Genomic DNA, 20,602 nt, shown 5'->3' on the forward strand with positions numbered 1-20,602 from the left:
CCACTTCAAATGAGCAAGTAGATGACACCCACATTAACCTAATGGGCCTCAATGATGAGCATCAAGTTTTTCTGAGTCAAGAAGATCATAAGGATGATGAGATTGAGCAGTTCCAAACCAAATCAGGTGAGTCATTTGACTTTAAACAAGGTTATGACACAACTGTATATGAAGTTCACAAGCAATACAAGCTTAGAAGTAGAACTATAAATATAACACAGCCTGAAAAGACAAAATATAGGCTGCAGCCTAAAAGAGCCATAGTCACGGAGCCAATTAACACCACGGAATCAGTTACAAATGAAGTAACCGTTGAAGAAGTTACTGAACAACTTCCCTCAACACAACAGCCACTGGCTGCATCTTCTTTGCAGCCTAATCCAAGTAACACTCCTCAAGAGATGAGTAAAAAGGACAAGCCTCAAGATCAAGACAAAAATCAGGAAGAAAACTTAGTGAACAAGGAAAAGGTGGTCACCCACAACACTAAGGTCCAATCTGAAAGACCCTTTGACTTAGAAGCTGAAATTGGCAAACTGAAGGTAGCCATTCCTCTTTCAGAACTAGCCAAGCATGACATTTACAAACAACAAATCAAGAAGTCCCTCCAACTTACTCGTAATAAAGACAATGTCAATGTGTTGGATGACACCCTAGAATTGCTGTTCGGTCTAGAGGTTGATGGAAAGACAGCAGTCACAGGGATCTTACCTTTTTATGTCAGTTTACATGTTCATGATAAGATATTACACAATGCAATGTTTGACTCAGGTGCCTCTCACAACCTGATGCCTAAATCAGTCATGGAGAGGCTCAACCTAGACATTACAAGACCATATAAGGACCTATTTTCATTTGACTCCAGCCAAGTTAAATGTTTGGGTTTGATAAAAGATCTATGTGTATCCCTTGTCCAATATCCAAATAAAACAATCTTAATGGATGTTGTAGTTGCTGATATCCCACCCAAATACGAAATGTTGTTATCAAGATCATGGGGGGCTAAACTCCAAGGTTCCCTACAATTAGACATGTCATATGCCACCATCTCAGTCTTTGGTCAACCCAAGAGACTTTATAGAGAGTCACTTATGAAATACATGGTCAGCAGTGAAGAAAAACCTCAAAACATTCCCATATATGTGTTACACTAAAAAATGTCACCATGGCTATTTACAGTCGGTATGGCTCAATCAACAGTCATACTACCCTTTTGAGCAAGTCTTATGCCTCTACTATTCATATCAAACTCCAAGAAAGAGAGAAAGTCTTTATAAAACATGTTTATCTCTGGGTACGCAGGTTCTCTCAAGCCTTGCCTGCGGGTACGCACCTTTTGTTCATAAGGTCTGCGTCCAAGGACGCTCTGTATCTAAAGGGGCAGGTGCGTCCCTCTGAAAAGGTTAAAATGCGCAAGTTTTATCTTCAAAAACATACTTGTGGTCATTTCTAGAGCATTCTAGAAGATTCTTGGATGAGTATTGAGCGCCTCCAGATGGTTCATGCACTACTATCAAAGAGGAACTTATCCCATCAATAAGGGAGTGATCCCATCCAAAGAGGGGACTATCCCATTGATGGTGGACCTGATTAACTTCCTCTTGAGAACTATAAAAAGAGGCATTGAGCCAGAAGGAAGAAGGTTGAAAGCTATAGATTTCTAAGGGTAAATGCTGCAGGAATTAGGACTCCCATTTAGAAGCTTGTGAGGAGAGATTGTCATCTTTACTTGTTCTATTTGGAAGTGGGTGAGCTTTGTCAAAGTAGAGGAAGACTCTTGTGGACCCTGGAAGGAGCTTGCACAACACCAAGGCTCAGGTTGTAATGGTTCCTTTTGATTACCTTTAATGAAAATTGGTCCATTCTTCTCAATAGCTTGTTGTTAATGGGTTATTTCATGTACTCCTTGGTCTATATGTTGAATATGCTTTGTTTTATGTTATAATCAGGTGCTATTTAATTGTTTGACTGTTGGTGATTGCAGGTTTTGGAGAACGGGAGGAGCTCATCCGGATCAACAAAGCTTGGACTTCTACAACAGCGTTTGGACAGAGGTAAGAACGAAACACTTGATTTCTCATATCACAATGTATGTTTAGAGAAGGATAGTTCCAATTTGTTTTGTTTGTCATTAGAATGTCTTAGACTTCTAGGAAGGTCAGCTGTGTCCGCACCCTTGACTGATTCCGTGTGACAAATTAAAATTAAAATTGAACTAGTAACTTTTATTTTCTAGGGCTCTGAAGCACCAACATAGCTTAGGCTAGTGTCTTGGAGTAGGTGAGTACTTAACTCTCCAAGGCAGTAAAACAAACAAGTAGTCGATCTTGTGATAGAATCAAATCCAATTGTTACATTTACACTCTGGGAAAGCTCCTCTTAAAGGAGAAGCACGAGCTCATGTCTGAACCAGTGAGGGGATCATTCCCCCCTCGTTGGGAACGACGCCAGACAGTACGTATTACAAATGGTAAACCTCGAATTAACCATTGTCGAGGAGCCATGGGTCACTTATCGGTAAACCTTGGATTACTGTCAAGGAGCTGGTAAGGGGATTGAGCTTGCTACTCTGCCCTTGCGTGCTGTCGGAGTTTAGACTGTTCCCCCAGGTGTACTTGTGGCCGTTGGTAACCTTAGTGACCATAATCTCTAGGATTCTACCCAAGGTGATGGTGGAGGGAAGGTCCCACTGTACCTGGAGCAGACGTCGGCTATACTCACTTGGATTTTCTGGGGGGTTCACTTCACTCGAGACGGTTAAAGTGGAGGAACTTGGTCCAGTCTATTCATTAAGCAGGTTGTCGGCGTAACTGTTCCACCCGCCATTTCTGTACTGAATCCTGCGAGGTTGGACCTAATCACCAACTAGCGCTTTTGGTCCGGAAGATACTGTTTGCGTTTGGTTTGATGCCCTAGATTCTTTAGGCGTGTGATTCAAATTTGTTTGGTTCTTTAGAGACTTTAGGTGGTTTGATTTGAAATTTTATTTTGTTTTCGTGTGTAGTAGTTAAAAGTTTTTAGCTGTGGCGGAATTACCGAGACAGTCCCGTAGAATTCGGGGCCAGTCTCCTGAAGTTGTTTCTGTGGCCGAATTGTTGAGAAGATCCCGTAGACTTAGGGGTGAACCTCCTCGAGACGACCCCAGTAATTTAGAAGGTTTAAAGGTCCTTGTAACTCCTCCTAGTGGCAGTAGAGTAGGTTCACCTGAAGAAGGAGAATCTTCCTTGGTAGTCCATCCAGATTACCAAAGTTTAGAGACAGGTTATAATCCCGAAGCTGTTACAGTTTCTGAACTTGTTGGTAGTTTTTCGTCTGCTAGCGATACAGGCGAAGAACCAGAAATATCCGAACCTGTTACTCCGACTCCTAGTGTTCCTGATTCACCGAGAATAGAAAGAATTATCACCGAAAATCTTCCTGTTGGTTTGATTGCTATAGAAGAACTTGTTCCAGAGGAAGAAATAGGCGTCTCTGATCCTGAAGATCAAATTACCCTTGATCTAAGGGAGCGTGAATCCATCTTTTACAGTCCTCCTAGAAGTACCACTTGGTACCTTTCGTTAACCAATTATTTAGACAACTTTGGGCTAGGTTTTTCTACACCTCGTACTCCTTTTCCACCTGGAGGTATTCATACTCCTGTAAATATGTCTGGTCAGTCATCTGTGTTTACACAAAGTCCTGAATCTTTTTTACATGGCGGTCCTTCTGTTCCTACTGGGTATCAATCTCTTTCTGGTACCTTTGCGGGAGCGTCTCCTCAACCCATTGATCATGGGTTATTAGTTGGAAACAGTGGTAATGTACCAATGAGTGTAGGAGACATTTACATGATGTCAGGTTCAGTTCCCGTTACCCAACCTCAAGGTGGCCAATTACCGCCTAGGGGGCAACCTTCGTTAATGCCTGGGGGGCAACCTCAAGGTACTCCATTCGTGTCTGGGGGGAAACCTCAAGGTCAGTACGCTCCTATGGGGCAATACATACCTCAAGGTCAACCCCAGCCTCAATATGTACCCCAAGGTCAACCTCAGTATCAATATCAACCTCAAGGATGGCAACCTCAAGGATGGCAACCCCAAGGGTATCAACCCCAAGGGTATCAACCTCAAGGATACCAACCTCAAGGTCAAGGTCAACCCCAGTACCCGTATTTACCTCAAGGTTATCAACCTCAAGGTCAATACTCAGGTCAAAGTTATCAACCACCTCAAGGGCAATCATATGGGACTGCACCTTACAATTATCAATCCTATCCTCAATCCGGCTATGGATCTCAGTACCCTCAACCTGTTATGGGTCAATACCCTAGAATGTTAGTGTGGGATCCGTCACAAGGTCAACAGATGTTGCAGCCAAGTATACAGTCGGTACCTCAAGCAGGACAACCTGTAGTTCCTGGTCCACCCCAGCAACCACAACCTGTCCAGTCAAGTGTTCAGACCCTTGTAACTTCGGTACTTACTCAGCCGCCAATTGCACCTAGTACTCCATCTCAAACGGCTACAACAACTACCGCCACATCTGCCATACTTACTTCTGGAGTATCGACGGCTCCAGTTTCTACTGTCCCTGTAACCACTCCTCAGACATCTGTACCGTTGTCTGGATCTACGATTCAAATCACAGTCCAGATGCCTGTAGGCCAACCTGGTATAAGTACGGTTTTTACCACTCAACCTCAATTTGTTCAACCTCCGTACCAGGGACAGTATCAACCTGGGCAAGCTGTCCAACAACCGGTTTACCAGTATCAACCGTATCCTGGGTACACTTATCAACAACCTCAGCAACCCCAGTACGGTCCGGTTAATCCTGGTTTTCCAGGAGGATATAATATCCCAAATGCGACTCCTGTTCCTAGTTATCCTGGATATCCTCCTCCTGGGGCCAGTATTGTGACCCAGAGTTTTAGAGATCCTAACCGGCAGTTACCGTTTATCGCAACTTTGGATTTACCAGACTTGACGCGCCTAACGAACGATCCAATTCAATATCTTCCGTTCTGGCCGCCAATGCCAAATAAGTTGCCTAGCGATATACCCAAGTTTGAAGGTAAGTCTGGAGAGGATCCGTCCAATCATGTGATGACTTACCACCTCTGGTGTGCTTCAAATTCCATCTCGGATGATTCAATCCGTTTACGTCTTTTTCAGCGTACACTCATTGGTCTCGCGGCCAAGTGGTACATTGAGTTACCACGGGCCTCTTTTTACAATTTTAGCCAGTTAGCTACCTCGTTCTTAACTCACTTTCAGTTACCGGTCAGATACGATAACGGTACAGAATTATTAACTTCACTAAAACAATCAACCTCCACGTATATTTCAGATCACATTCATGAGTGGAGACGTCGAAGAAGGCTAGTGAAAGTTTTTATCCCGGACCAAATCTTAGCTGAATGGTTTGTTAAATCATTATTACCAAGAATTACTGAAGATGTAGCTAAGGCCGGAGTAGTTACTGAGGAGCAAGTCATTGCTCAGGCACAATACCTTGACTTAGTTTACACGCAGTCGGGTACATTACACGAGAAGATTCCGGATCTTCCAAAGTCGAACCAAATCGCTGCTGCTCCTTCGGGATCTCATGCCACTGATGGTATGATTGGTATCGTGAATACAAAGAGCAAGAAGAAGTCTTCCAAGGCTTCAACTACTCTTATTATCACTTTGCCCGATTCCCCAACAGGAGAGTCTTCTCCTGAACTTACCGCCGATATTCACGCTGTAGAGTCATCTACGGCCAAATCAAAAAACCGTGGAAAGAAGAAAGGAAAGAAGAAGGCTAAAGCAGACAAGGCTCCAAAGGAGAAAACTGAAAAGTCGGAAACCAATGACGAAAAGCGCAAACCTCGATATCCTTGTCTTATTTGTGAAGAGGATCATTTTACGAGAGATTGCCCTCATCGGGACGAGGTAGTGAAAATAGTCAAAGGTTCTCCCACTCCTGCTGTGTTAAAAAATCCATTTCTGGAGCAGGAGAATAAGATGATAGGTTCTTCCTCGAATGCCAGTAAAGAACCCATTTTGTTGATGTCTCATGTGAGGATTGCGACTCGATCGCAAGATTATGGTAGTAAGAATCCTGTTGATGGTAAGGAAGCAGAATCTTCTCACTCTAATCCATCAACCTCAGCTCCTGGTTCCGATCCACTACAGATCGAGAAACCTAACCCAGACTTAGTAATTAAACTGCCCGCCAAGGGTGTACTTCAAAGGTCTGCTTTCAATCCACATGCGAGAGCGGCCCAGAATTACAACATTGTTGAGGACTTAGCTGTTTCACCCTCAGCAATGTCGGCGTTAGAAGTGCTGCAATCATGTCCAGCACAACGAAAATTGCTTTTGTCGGCTATAGGAGCTGTTGACGTTCAGGATCCGAATCTAATGATTTTCGATCTAGAAAATAGTACACCACGACTCCCCCATCAAATGGCTTTCCAAATTCCAGTGATAGTCAAAAACAGGCCTATTCATCGAACTGTGATTGATGAGGGAGCTTCTACGTGTATTATGTCAATTCAATGTTGGAGATCCCTTGGTTCTCCTTCGTTGAACCAATCCCCCACCATCCTTAAGGCCTTTGATGGCCGTGGGTTCCGTCCGTTTGGTATTCTACAGGAATTGCCTATAGGGGTAGAAGGTAAAACCGTTAGTCTGGATGTGGAAGTGGTTGATTCCCCTCTAGACTACAACCTTCTTTTGGGTCGAAGTTGGTCATATGCTATGACAGCGGTCGTTTCATCGGTCTTCAGAGTAATTAAGTTTCCACACAACGGTAAGATCGTGACTATTGATCAGTTGACATACTTTTCATCTGACCCAGCCTCTTCAGAGAGTATCCAGCATGTCGGTAAGACGACAATCCCTTATAAGGACGTTGGTGTAGGTTTAGTTGAGGATTCCGGTTTACTGGGAACTTTTCCTCTCCCTCCACTCAGCGTAGAACCTTCGTTTGCAACGATTCATATGATTACGTCAGAAAACATTATTTATGATGATCCTTGGTATGTTCCATCTGACTCTGAGATAGACTCATTCGGTAATGCTATGCCTTTGAGTCCATATGAAATTGCTTATGAAGCTCTTATGTCTTTTACCGACTTTCATTCAACCGAAGTCGACCAAATGAATGTGGTCAGTGAAGAATCACTTTTCACCTCAACCTTAGAACGGATAGCGTTTCCCAAAGTCGTGTCATCTGACGAACAACTTCGCGAAATCCTAAGTGTAGACGATCTACCATGGGAAGATCTCCATCACAAATCTTCGTTTTTACCTAAGGATGATGCATTTGAAAATGATTTTTCATCTATCTTTACCGCTGAATATGTCAAAGACGCTCAGGATCCAACGAAACATTCTGATTCAGAGTTGAATTTAGGGAATATTTCTCGTACTATTCCCATTGATATTTCAGTGAAGCTCGGAATTGAGGAGAACATTCATATAGGTGCCTCATGTATAGAAGAAGAAATCCAAACTTACAAGGCCCATTTCCAAGAATTCCGTGATGTGTTTGCATGGTCTTACGAGGAAATGCCGGGAATCGATCCTGCCATTGTTGTTCATGAAATCAAAACCTACCCGGATGCTAAACCCATTCGACAACGGTTGCGTCAGATTCACCCTCGAAAAGTGGCTGCGATTAAAGCAGAAGTCGAAAAGCTGTTGAAAGCAGGTTTCATTTATCCGATCCCGTTAACGGATTGGGTATCGAATATTGTTCCGGTCAACAAGAAACAAGGAACAATAAGAATCTGTATCGACTATAGGGATATCAATCGAGCTTGTCCAAAAGACAACTATCCTACGCCTTATATCGATCAAATTATTGATGATTGTGCCGGAAGTGAAATTTTTTCCTTCATGGATGGTTTTTTGGGCTATAATCAAATCAATATTCTACCTGCCGACCAACCAAAAACGGCATTCATTTGTCCATGGGGGACATTTGCTTATTGCAAATTACCTTTTGGGCTCAAGAATGCCGGGGCCACTTTTCAACGGGCGATGTCTTACGCATTTCACGACATCAAGCACATTGTGCAACCGTATCTCGATGATTTGCCTGCTCATTCTTTACATCGAGCTGATCACCTTGACCACTTACGAGCAATCTTTATGAGGTGTAGGCATTATCGAATTCGGTTGAATCCCCACAAATGTGTTTTCTGTATAGAAACAGGTCGATTGCTGGGATTTGTTGTTTCAAACGCCGGCATTCGCGTCGATCCCTCGAAAGTCGAAGCGATCATCAAATTGCCTCCTCCTTCGAGTTTGCGCCAACTCCAAAGTTTGCAAGGGAAAGCGAACTTTTTACGTCGATTCATCCCAAACTACGCCGAGGTCACTAAAGGTTTTACACGGTTGTTGAAACAGAACGTTCAATTCTTTTGGGACGAGATTGCTCAACAATCTTTTGATGCACTTAAACACGCGTTGACCCATGCATCGTTGTTGCATCCTCCCAACTACAACCAGGACTACTTCTTATACCTCGCAGCTTCATATTCCACTATTGGAATGGTGTTAGTTCAAGAAGATGAATTCGGAGCAGAACATGTGATATATTATCTTAGTCGAACCTTAAATCCCACTGAGTTAAAATATTCGCATGTGGAGAAATTGGCCCTGGCAGCCGTTCAAGCTGTCCAGCGTTTTCGTCACTACATTCTTCTCCGTAAAACTACAGTTATTTCGGATTGCAACCCTATGATTTACATTTTGACAAAACAATTGCTAGGGGGCAAGTACTCTAAATGGATCGTTATCCTGCAAGAGTTCGACTTGGAGTTCGAGAAGTCCAAGTCTAAGAAATCCTTAGTCTTTGCGGAATTGATGTGTGATTTCCCGCGTACTGACACAAAAACGTTGGCAGAAGAGTCCATTGCGGACAAATCTTTGTTTCTTATCAGTACTTTAGATCCGTGGTTCGGGGATATAATCATCTATCTCCAAACCCAAACCTTTCGGCCTGAAGCTTCCAAAGAGGAACGGCGAAAAATTAGGTTTCAATCCCAGCAATACAAAATTATTGGAGATACACTTTATCGCCGGGGGGCAGACTTAGTTTTTCGACGTTGTCTAACTCACGAAGAGGCTGAGAGAGTTTTGAATGATTGTCACTCTGGAGCATGTGGCGGTCATATGTCTGGGTATGCCACAGCTCAGAAGGTGTTGCGCGCTGGTTACTTCTGGCCATCTATGTTTAAAGATTGTATCATTGCAGTCCGGAAGTGCCACAACTGCCAAGTGTTTGATCGAAAGATGCACACACCACCTGCTCCTCTCCACCCTATAATTGCCGTTGGTCCATTCGCCAAATGGGGTATCGACTTTATTACTTGTAACCCTCACTCGGCCGGGGGGCATGCGTATATCATCCTCGCGGTTGATTATTTCACTAAATGGGCCGAGGCGATGCCTACATTCGACGCAAGCGGCAAAACAGCTGCAGTTTTCATATTCAATCATATAATAACTAGGTTTGGTGTCCCACAAGCAATTATTACTGACCATGGAAGCCATTTTCGAAACACCATGATGACTGAACTTACAAGCCAGCTTGGTTTGCGCCATGACAGCTCTACTCCTTATTATCCGCAAGCCAACGGTTTGGTTGAGTCTATCAACAAAGTTCTGGTTATCATGATCCGACGAACCATTGGTATTCATCGGTCGAATTGGCACCACATGTTATTTTCGGCGCTATGGGCATACCGAACCTCAGTGAAAACCTCAACAGGGTTCACTCCTTTCCAGCTAGTTTATGGCTTAGAAGCAGTGTTACCCATTGAATGTGAAATCCCATCACTTCAAATGGCTGTCGAATTACTTCCAGCTACTTCCGAAGAGGAAAAACGTTTATTGTACTTAGCTAAATTAGATGAGACTCGACGTGACGCTACATTGGCAATCGAGACTCACGCGAAGCGAATGAAAGCTCAGTATGATAGTAATGTGACCCCTCGAAATTTTTCGGAGGGAGACCTAGTGCTCTTATATGATCAAGCTAACGATAAGCTAGGTGCTGGAAAATTCGTTCCTATGTGGCATGGACCCTATATTGTAAAGCGAAAGCTAGCAAAAGGGGCTTATGAGCTAGTAGATTTTGATGGGGACTCTTTGGATAAACCCAGAAATGGACTTTACCTAAAGAGGTATTATGCTTAAATGATGGGTATGGAGAATTTTAGTTAGGTTAGGTTTTCTTTCTAGCTAGTTTGATTGTTAGTTAGTCAGTGTGCTTAGCTTAGTGAGTGTGTTTTTCGTCGTTATTCTGGCTTATCTTGGTTTTGCTCTTGATATTGTAGATGTCGATGCCCCTCCAAACATACATTGGATTTGCTGATGGTGCTTGTCATAGTACACGGAATATCTCTTCCACAGCTTGGGTTATCTATTCACCCTCTGACGAGTTAGTTTCTATGCATGGGGTAAGCCTCGGTCAAACAACGAATAACATTGCAGAATACAGTGCAATGGTTGAATTATTATCCGAATCTATTTCATTTGGAATTCGACGTTTGATAGTGAGGTTAGATTCTGAACTTGTTGTCTTACAGCTTAATAGAGTTTATGCCATTAGAAATCCTGTGTTATTAAGGTTGTTTTTGAGAGTGCGTCTCTTGGAACGTGAATTTGATTACATTGAATATCAGCATATTCCAAGGTCCTTAAATACATTAGCAGATGCAATTGCTTCTCGAGTGTTGGACAGACATTTACGATAATCATGCAAGTAAATTTAAAAAACATTTCATCATACATGTTAAACAAGATAAGCCGGTAATAGTGATATATATATAGATAGGAGTGTGTCAAAAAATATACATCGTCTTCGATCATAGGTTGAAAAACACCTTATGATCGGCAAAATGATAAGTACAAAAAGTCAAAATGTCACATGTGTCTACAAAGTGACTAGCCAATCACTGGTGGTGCTCCCTGTACGACACCACTGCACGGGCTACTTTGCGCAAAAATCTCCTCAACGGTCCAGGGACCGCGACTACGTAGCGCTGAAGTCTGATAGGAATATCATCCATAGATGTCTCCGGTATATCCGCCGTCAGACGCTGTAGATCATGCTCCAACTCAGTCAATACCTCCGCAGCCGCTGCGTCCTGTGGGGCCGGTAGCGGTGCAACTGGATGTCGCCTCTCGAAAAGCCGGAGGTTGGCTGGACGCTGCGGACCAACATCTGCATTTTAAAAATTTTACTGTCAGTTTGAGACGATATATATAAAAAACAAAAAAAAATACATAATTTGAAAACTCGTGAAAAGTAAAGTACCTCTGTCATCCCATTGTTCTCCCTGTGGAAGAACCATGTCCGGATCACCTCGAAAATCTATTCCGGCATACGGAAAGTCCTGAATCGCGAACACCTGGTCCTCTAACCAGTGAAAATAACTGTCAGTGAATCGAACAACTGCCGCACCCTCGTCCGGATGCCGGGCCATCACAGCAACCCATCGTACCAGCTTTGGCTCCTGAGGACCCGAAATATCAACAGTGAGATGCTGAGGGATCAGCATTGGTATCCTCTCTAAGGCAAAGCTCACGACTATAGGCCCATATCCAAAGGTCTTTAGTCTGCCGGTCTTTGCCTTGGTCAGTTGGGCTTTCAAGTTAGCCAACAGTGCATCACACCAGTTGAAAATAGTGCCTTGGAGACAATCAATTGCCATCCGAAATTGAGACCCAGTAGCAATATGTAAAGTGGCTGAGCCACAAATTCTGGTCACAGTGAAAGCCAAGACCATGAGTTCACGTTGAGAGACATATTTGATCTCTATGCCTTTCTTGTGCTCTCGATCAGGTAGGCACCAATCTGCTCGGAGACTATCAAGGGATTGGCCACCTGGCCTAGACCTGGCCAAATTGAGTTGCTCACCTCTGTTCAGCAAGCCAGTAAGAAAGTAAATGTCAGCAGGCTCTATCTCGAGTTGTTGCCCGCCGATATAAAAGCATTGTTCTTGAACGTTCCATCTCTCGACCAGCCACTCCAAGAACCTTACCTGAGCTCTCATACCGGGTATGGACCAGTATTTGTATAAACCACATCCTCTTAGGGCATCGAGGGAAGGTTGATGATTGATTGCAGCTTCATCAACCTCCTCATGCTCTCTTTCTCTCCAATCCAGCATGATAAGTGCCCTACACATGAATAAACAGGCATTAAAATTAGTTTTGAGAAATTTCAATGGTTGGTTTGGGAGTTTGGGGTTTCAAAACCCGCGTTTTGCGGAGGACGCACCCCGCGTTTGGCACATAGTGCGCCGGGACGCAGGTGGCCTGAACGCAACCTGCGTCCCCCGACCTTTTCCCTGTGTAGGAAAAAGTCAGGGGACGCAGGCCAGCCTTTAGGAAACCTGCGTCCCCCGCAGGGCGGTTTCCAAAACCCAAAACCCCCCAAAAATAAAAAATGAAACTTAAAACAAAATTCTAAACGGATGAAATTGACAAGGAGATGTTGTAAAATACCTGGAAGAGACGGCGTTCGATTCTAACGGTCGGATTTTCCGCAGCGACCACGGGAAGTTTCTTGTCAAAAGCTCCTTTTTCAACCTCAACAGTCAAACGGTAAAAATGACATGGTAAAAAGTCTTTTTATAGGTTTTTTGGATGAATTTGTTCATTTTTCACCATGGAAAGATGTTTTTCAATGAATTTTTGCCTATCTTAAACAGGTATGAGTAATGTGTCGCTTTTGTGCAGGACAAAGGGACTTAGAGGGAAAATTGTAATTTTTCACAAACAAAATATTAGAGTCATCTTTTAAGCCCTTTTTTGACTCCTAAAACATGAAAAGATTTCCGAGCGTTTCTTTTACACTCGTTAAAACGGAATTAAAAGACGGTCCCCTTATAGCTATTTTCTGACCGTAAAATCAGGAAAAGATTGCCGTGTTTTTATCGTTTCAAACTCGATACGGAAATAAAACGACGTGTCCTTGATCGCTTTTTACTTTTCAGGTCAGTGACACTAATCATGAAAGTACTCCTTGGTCGCAAGATCAAGCGGTTCCCCCAGGTATTATTTTATACTTTTTCGGGCTTGAGGGACACAAATTTACGAAAAAGTTCAACTTGGAGTTTCCTTGTTTTTCAGACTCTCTAAAATTGAAAAACGCCGAGTTTCTCCTATACTGGGCTCGTTAAACATTTCACAGTAAAGGACCTGTTCAATTACAAACAGGAACGAACCACTCCTTCCTAGGGTTCGAATCAAAACTGGGTTGGACTCGTCCGAAGGATGAGCTTATAATCAAGCATATGTTATCCTCCTCAAGCTTGTTAAAAATAAAGAGGTACTTGCCAGAAATGGTGGGGGAAAAGAGAGAAGAATGAGCCTATTTTTTACCTTTTGTCTCAAAAGAAACTTTATTACCACTCTTGGACACGACACTTTTCATTCACCTGGGTTGGGAAATCTTTTACCTCACAGTCAATCAAACCACTTTTGAAAGTCTTTAACCAGGTTCCGGGGATTAACTTTGAGTTATTTAGCACCAAACCATCTGTCGTGTCGTTATGTGTTCAAGAGGTCTGCAAACAAAACTTTCATCTGCAAAATACTTGTCATCCATTTGACCATCCCTGAGTCAGTCCTTACAACAATATTTCTTCAACTTGAACAATGATTTCGTGTTATGGGCTTGCCTGCAACGAGTCTCTTTCTATCGACATCAGCACATTATCTAGAAAGATGACTTAGAAATCGTCAGTACCTTGAGGTCTGCATGCATCAATGGCAGGTTTCTCGCCTTTGACGTCAGTTTACATCATTGACTTTCGATCGAAGGATTCCGTGAAATGTTCGACACCAACTCATTCATTCACATCTCATAGATTGTACTGGGTACTTTGAGAACCATTGACATTACTGGTGGTCTCTCTCACGCTTGTTAACAGTTCACATCATCGACTGGTAATCAAGTGGCTTATACCATGTTCGACATCGACTCATTTATTCGCATGGCTAGAATTGTACCAATTCGAGAAGTAGGAATGAAGACCCTGGACCAAATCTTTACCGTCCAGGCTGCGAGGAGTTTTGTATTCATTATCTAAGTAGACTAATCATAAACAGATGGCTGCGCCCATACTGTGTCTACAAAAGTCTATGATTATGATGTACTGCAAGATCATTTCTGTATCAGAGTAGTTAGTCTGTTAGTTAAAGTTTTTATCTGAGTATGGGAATGCCTACCTCAGTGATGATATAATCTTATCCATGTATTTTGTGTTGAAAATTGCAGGTTCCAACCAGGTTCTCCATGAGATAATCCTCGAAATGATAAAGCGCTTCACCCTTCCTAGATAATACAAAACCCTAATCTATTACAGGCTTCGCACTTTAGGGGGCAATCTGTTACACTAAAAAATGTCACCATGGCTATTTACAGTCGGTATGGCTCAATCAACAGTCATACTACCCTTTTGAGAAAGTCTTATGTCTCTACTATTCATATCAAACTCCAAGAAAGAGAGAAAGTCTTTATAAAACATGTTTATCTCTGGGTACGCAGGTTCTCTCAAGCCTTGCCTGCGGGTACGCACCTTTTGTTCATAAGGTCTGCGTCCAAGGACGCTCTGTATCTAAAGGGGCAGGTGCGTCCCTCTGAAAAGGTTAAAATGCGCAAGTTTTATCTTCAAAAACTTACTTGTGGTCATTTCTAGAGCATTCTAGAAGATTCTTGGATGAGTATTGAGCGCCTCCAGATGGTTCATGCACTCCTATCAAAGAGGAACTTATCCCATCAATAAGGGAGTGATCCCATCCAAAGAGGGGACTATCCCATTGATGGTGGACCTGATTCACTTCCTCTTGAGCACTATAAAAAGAGGCATTGAGCCAGAAGGAAGAAGGTTGAAAGCTATAGATTTCTAAGGGTAAATGCTGCAGGAATTAGGACTCCCATTTAGAAGCTTGTGAGGAGAGATTGTCATCTTTACTTGTTCTATTTGGAAGTGGGTGAGCTTTGTCAAAGTAGAGGAAGACTCTTGTGGACCCTGGAAGGAGCTTGCACAACACCAAGGCTCAGGTTGTAATGGTTCCTTTTGATTACCTTTAATGCAAATTGGTCCATTCTTCTCAATAGCTTGTTGTTAATGGGTTATTTCATGTACTCCTTGGTCTATATGTTGAATATGCTTTGTTTTATGTTATAATCAGGTGCTATTTAATTGTTTTACTGTTGGTGATTGCAGGTTTTGGAGAACGGGAGGAGCTCATCCGGATCAACAAAGCTTGGACTTCTACAACAGCGTTTGGACAGAGGTAAGAACGAAACACTTGATTTCTCATATCACAATGTATGTTTAGAGAAGGATAGCTCCAGTTTGTTTTGTTTGTCATTAGAATGTCTTAGACTTCTAGGAAGGTCAGCTGTGTCCGCACCCTTGACTGATTCCGTGTGACAATATGCTGTCCATTCTGACATAGACTCCGATATTCTCTTCAATGACAAAACAAATCCCACAAATGATGAGGAAATCCACACACTCAAACAAGATCAGCACATAAATGAAGAAACTGCTGTTCAAGAAATACTGGTTGAGAAATCAACAAACAAAACTGTTCAAGAAGGAAAACCAAATGTAAGCCAAAATCTCAAGTTGTTGATGCCAACTCCCATAATAGTTGACAAATCTTCCCTTAATCAAGAAGTCCTCTGGTTCCTTGAATTTGATGGGTCAGTCAACAAGCTAGGGGCAGGAGCAGGGGTTTGGATACATAACAAACAAAATAGGCATGCAGAGGGCCGAGCCTATAGGTTGAACTTCAGGTGCACCAACAATATGGCAGAATATGAAGCTCTCTTACTAGGCCTCAAGCTAGTAAAATCCCTACAAGCCATAAAAGTTTCAATCCTAGGAGACTCAGACCTAGTTATCCAACAAGTAAAGGGTAATTTTGTCACCAATGACAAAAGACTGATATCTTATAGATCTGCTGCTGCTGAACTACTAAATTCCTTCACTGAATTTTAAATTACCAAAATCCCTAGAACCCATAATCTTCATGCTCACAGTTTGGCCACATTTGCAAGCACTTGTAAACTTCCTTTTGAACCCAATCATTGCTTTACAGCTGAGATAAAACACAGACCTTCTGTCCCAAACAATGTCAAGGATTGGCAAGTGTTTGATGATGATACACAAATAAACAATTTCTTGACTTTACAGCAAGAATTTGCAGGACTAAACATTGATACCGAGGGAGCAAGTCAATCACAAATACCAGGTGATGATCCAGGTGGATATTGGTGGCCACCTACCAGGTCCACCTGGACCCCCACCATTGTCTTTCTCAGCATTTTCAGTTTCCTTAATTGTAGCACAGTTTACTATTTTTAGCAGTTTTTCGGGTCCTAAACTTCCGGAGCCGTTTTGAGGCCCTAAACAACGTTTTTTTGGAATTCTGGGGCGACCGAGCCCTATGTTGCCTCCCAAAGTGGTAGTACTCGGATAGATCTTTCTAACGAGCTATCGTACGCGTCAAACGGAGATCGTATGCCAAAGTTACGACCCCGGGAAATTGATGTACCAATTTACCCAAACGGGGCCCACAATTTGGCGTTTCATCTTCTAGGGTTAGGTTTCGGTATGTGAAGGGTTTTCCATTATTTCTCAACAATAAATAGGCCTTCGAGCCTCATTGTAATACAGTTCAGAACAGTTCAGAGGCATGTAGCCATCACATCTCTTCTCAGAGATAAGCTACCATCGCCCTAGCTAGTTTATTGCCATTTCTGTTTGTAAGCATATGTCAGTATTTTCCATTAATGAAATGAAGTATTATTTCCGCTGCATCTTTGTGTATATGGTTATCTCTGTAATTTGTTGCGTTCCTGCTTAAATCTGGATCAGGTGAACAGCACCAAACAAGTATCTCACCCAAAACAGCTAACCAAATGTTACACCCAACAATTTTTAACAAAGAAAACATACAAGAAATCAAACAAAACAGTTGTGAAGAGATAGTTGATGATGAAGCTGAAGTTATACAATTAAAAGAAAACTTTCTTCCAATAGGGTTAGCTCCATTAGAGGACATTTTTGACTCAAATGATGTCCCCAGCAAACCAAAAATGCAGCCACTCAACACTACTATAGAAGAATGTAACATTGGGACTGCTGAACAACCCAAAATAATAAAATTGTCTGCTTCTTTACCTCCTGACCAAAAGCCTAAATACATTGACCTCTTTAAAGAGTTCCAGGATGTCTTTGCATGGAGTTATGAGGATTTAAAATCCTATGACACCTCTGTAATTCAACACACTATCCCTCTCAAGCCAGATCAAAAACCCTTTAAACAAAAATTGAGGAGATTCAATCCTATGCTTCTCCCAGCAATGGAACAAGACGTACAAAAAATGTTTAAGGCTGGCATCATAGCGCCAATCAGATTTTCTGATTGGATTTCAAACTTAGTCCCTACAAGAAAGAAAACTGGTGAAATAAGGCTTTGTGTTGATCTAAGGAACTTGAATCAAGTCTCCTTGAAAGATAATTACCCCTTACCCAAGATGGATCACATCTTGCAGAGAGTAGTGGGGGCCTCAAGAATTTCTTTACTTGATGGATTCTCAGGTTTCAACCAGATCCTAGTTCACCCTAATGATCAGGACAAAACAACATTAACCCCATGGGGAACCTTCAAATATGTCAAAATGCCTTTTGGGTTGAAAAACGCAGGGGCTACCTTTCAAAGAGAAATGGATATTGCTTTTTCCAAAGAGATCCATGATTTCCTTGTGGTTTACCTTGATGACCTTACACCATTTTCAAAATCTGACCCTGAACATCTAAAACATCTAAGGCAGATATTCATAACTTGTAGGAAATATGGAATCTCCTTAAATCCCAAGAAATCCCTGTTTGGTTTGGAAGAAGGTAAATTGTTGGGTCACATCATTTCAAAAGATGGCATTAGGATTGACCCAGACAGAATACAGGCCATCTTACAAATGCCTCATCCAAGAAATGTAAAAGAATTACAAGCCTTTCTGGGTAAAATCAACTTCCTAAGGAGATTTATCCCAAATTTGGCCGAATTAAGCAGATTACTCAACAACATGCTAAAAACGGATTCAAAAGTAAAATGGACAGTAGAAGCAAATCAAGCTTTTGAAGGTATCAAACTAGCCCTTACCCAAACCCCAGTCTTAACAAATCCTCAATTTGATAGGGAATTCATCATATTTTCCTTTGCTTCCCAACACACAATTGCTACTGTCTTGTTACAAAAGGATGATCAAGGGAATGAAAAACCTATTGCTTTCTTTAGTAGAGCTCTCAGAGATGCTCCCCTGAAATATCAGATCATGGAAAAGCAAGCATATGCTTTGGTCAAAGCTATTAAAGACTTTAGGATCTACATCCTATACTCCCATGTTATAGCCTATGTACCAAGCCCAATTGTGAAAGACATACTTACTCAAGAGAACTTAGAGGGCAGAAGAGGAAAATGGATTGCCAACATTTTAGAATTTGACATTGAAATAAAACCTACAAAACTGATAAAAGGACAAGGTTTGGCTAAATTAATGTCTGAAACAAATTTCCCAGCCTTGGACATCAACCAACTGGACAATGAACCGGAGCTGGTGACTCCAAAGATCAATGTAGCCTTTGAACAATCCCCTTGGTATTCTGATATATGTTATGTGTTACAAAACCTGTGTGCTCCCCCAGGACTGTCCAGAACTAAATGTAGGTTCCTGAAAATGAAAGCTTCAAAATTTTGTGTTATGAATGGAAATTTGCTTTGGAAAAACCATGAGGGTATATTGTTAAACTACTTAATTGAAAATGAAACTAACAAAATCATGGAAGAATTCCATGCAGGTGATTGTGGTGGACACTTGTATTGGAAGTCCACTGTGGATAAGATACTGAGGGCTGGTTATTATTGGCTCACTGTTTTCTCTGATGTCAAAAAATTTACCACTTCATGTCATAAATGCCAAGTGCTTGAGGGAAAGAGAAAGTTACTGCCACTTCCTTTGAGGCCTCTTGCAACAGAGAGACCTTTTCAGCAATGGGGATTGGATTTCATTGGGGAAATTCATCCCTCATCTTCAGGCCAACATAGATGGATTCTAACAGCTACAAACTACTTTACTAAATGGATTGAAGTTGTTCCATGCAGACAAGCAAATGATTCCACTATCATTCAGTTCCTTGAGACCAATATCCTTGCTAGATTTTGTTGTCCTGGTAAAATAATAACAGAAAATGTTGCTGCTTTCAGATCTAAGAAGATGGTAAACTTCTGCCACAAATTCCACATTACTTTGGGCCATTCCACTGCATACTATCCCCAAGGAAATGGCCTAGCTGAATCATCAAATAAGAGCCTTGTAAACATCATAAAGAAGGTGTTGGAGGAAAATAAGAAGAATTGGCATAAGAAGCTGGTGAATGCCTTATGGGCAGATAGACTAACAACCAAGAGGTCCATTGGGGTCAGCCCATATGAGTTAGTATATGGATTAGAAGCCAAATTTCCTTCATCACTAGGGGTTCTTGTTATGAAACTACTTCAAGAAAGTCAAGCTGAGCCAAATGACATCCAAAGAAGGATCGATCAGATAATATGCCTACAGCAAACCAAAGATCAAGTGTATAACAGAGTTCAAATCCTACAAGAGAAGCTGAAGAAAGCCTTTGACAGAAGAACCAAGGCTGAAGATTTCTTCATTGGGGACAAAGTCCTCAAATGGGATTCAAGAAGGGAAGGTAAAGGAAAACATGGCAAATTTGACTCCCTTTGGAGAGGACATTTTGTCATTCAAGCATTACAGGGGAATAACACTTATTTTTTGGAAAATTTGGATGGCACTGACTTTGGTGAAGGTCCTGTAAATGGCAGGATGTTGAAGCACTATTTCGATCATTTTCCCTCCATATAACAGGGTCTCTCCTTCTGTACATAATCAGCTGTATATATTTTCTTTCAGCATATAAACAATTCAGTTTGAGAAGCTGCTATAAATAAGCAGAAAAGGGCCTAATAGTCCAGAAATTCCACAGAGGTGATAGCCTCCAATTTTGAAGTACAAGGAGAGAATTTCCAAATTTTGGTAACAACAGATCAAGGGCCAAGGCATTCTGACCTGCTGTTCTTGGTCTTTCAAGAAGAAAAACCATCCCCAAGTGGAGCCACTGTTAGCTACCTATACTAATAGGTTTCATTTTTCATGATTGGCATGGGAAGTGCCAATATGATCTACTTTGGCAAGACAAAGATCTCATATTCTGATGGAAGACACACATTTACATTTGGTTGGTGCTGCCTTACTTCTCAATGGTTGATCCAACAGCCTAAGCTGGGTCATGCCATGTTTCAATTTCTGTTGTAGATTAGAGAAAGAAGTCTGTCCAAACAATTCAATCTTGGCAGATAAAGTAGTTAGGTAGAGAATGAAGGTTCCCAACTGTTTAATCTGGGGCCTTGGAAGAAATAAGGTTAGCCTTAGATAGACAATCAAAAGAAAAGCCAAAGGAAAAGAAAAGGCACCTGAGGGTTTGCAAGTTCAAGTGCACCCTCCTTGAAGTAACAAAAAATGCTAAGAAATA

This window comes from Pinus tabuliformis, chromosome 2_2, assembly GCF_031772625.1.
Source record: "Pinus tabuliformis cultivar Carrire ecotype Pingquan chromosome 2_2, CPIR1, whole genome shotgun sequence".
Classification (NCBI taxonomy): Eukaryota; Viridiplantae; Streptophyta; class Pinopsida; order Pinales; family Pinaceae; genus Pinus; species Pinus tabuliformis.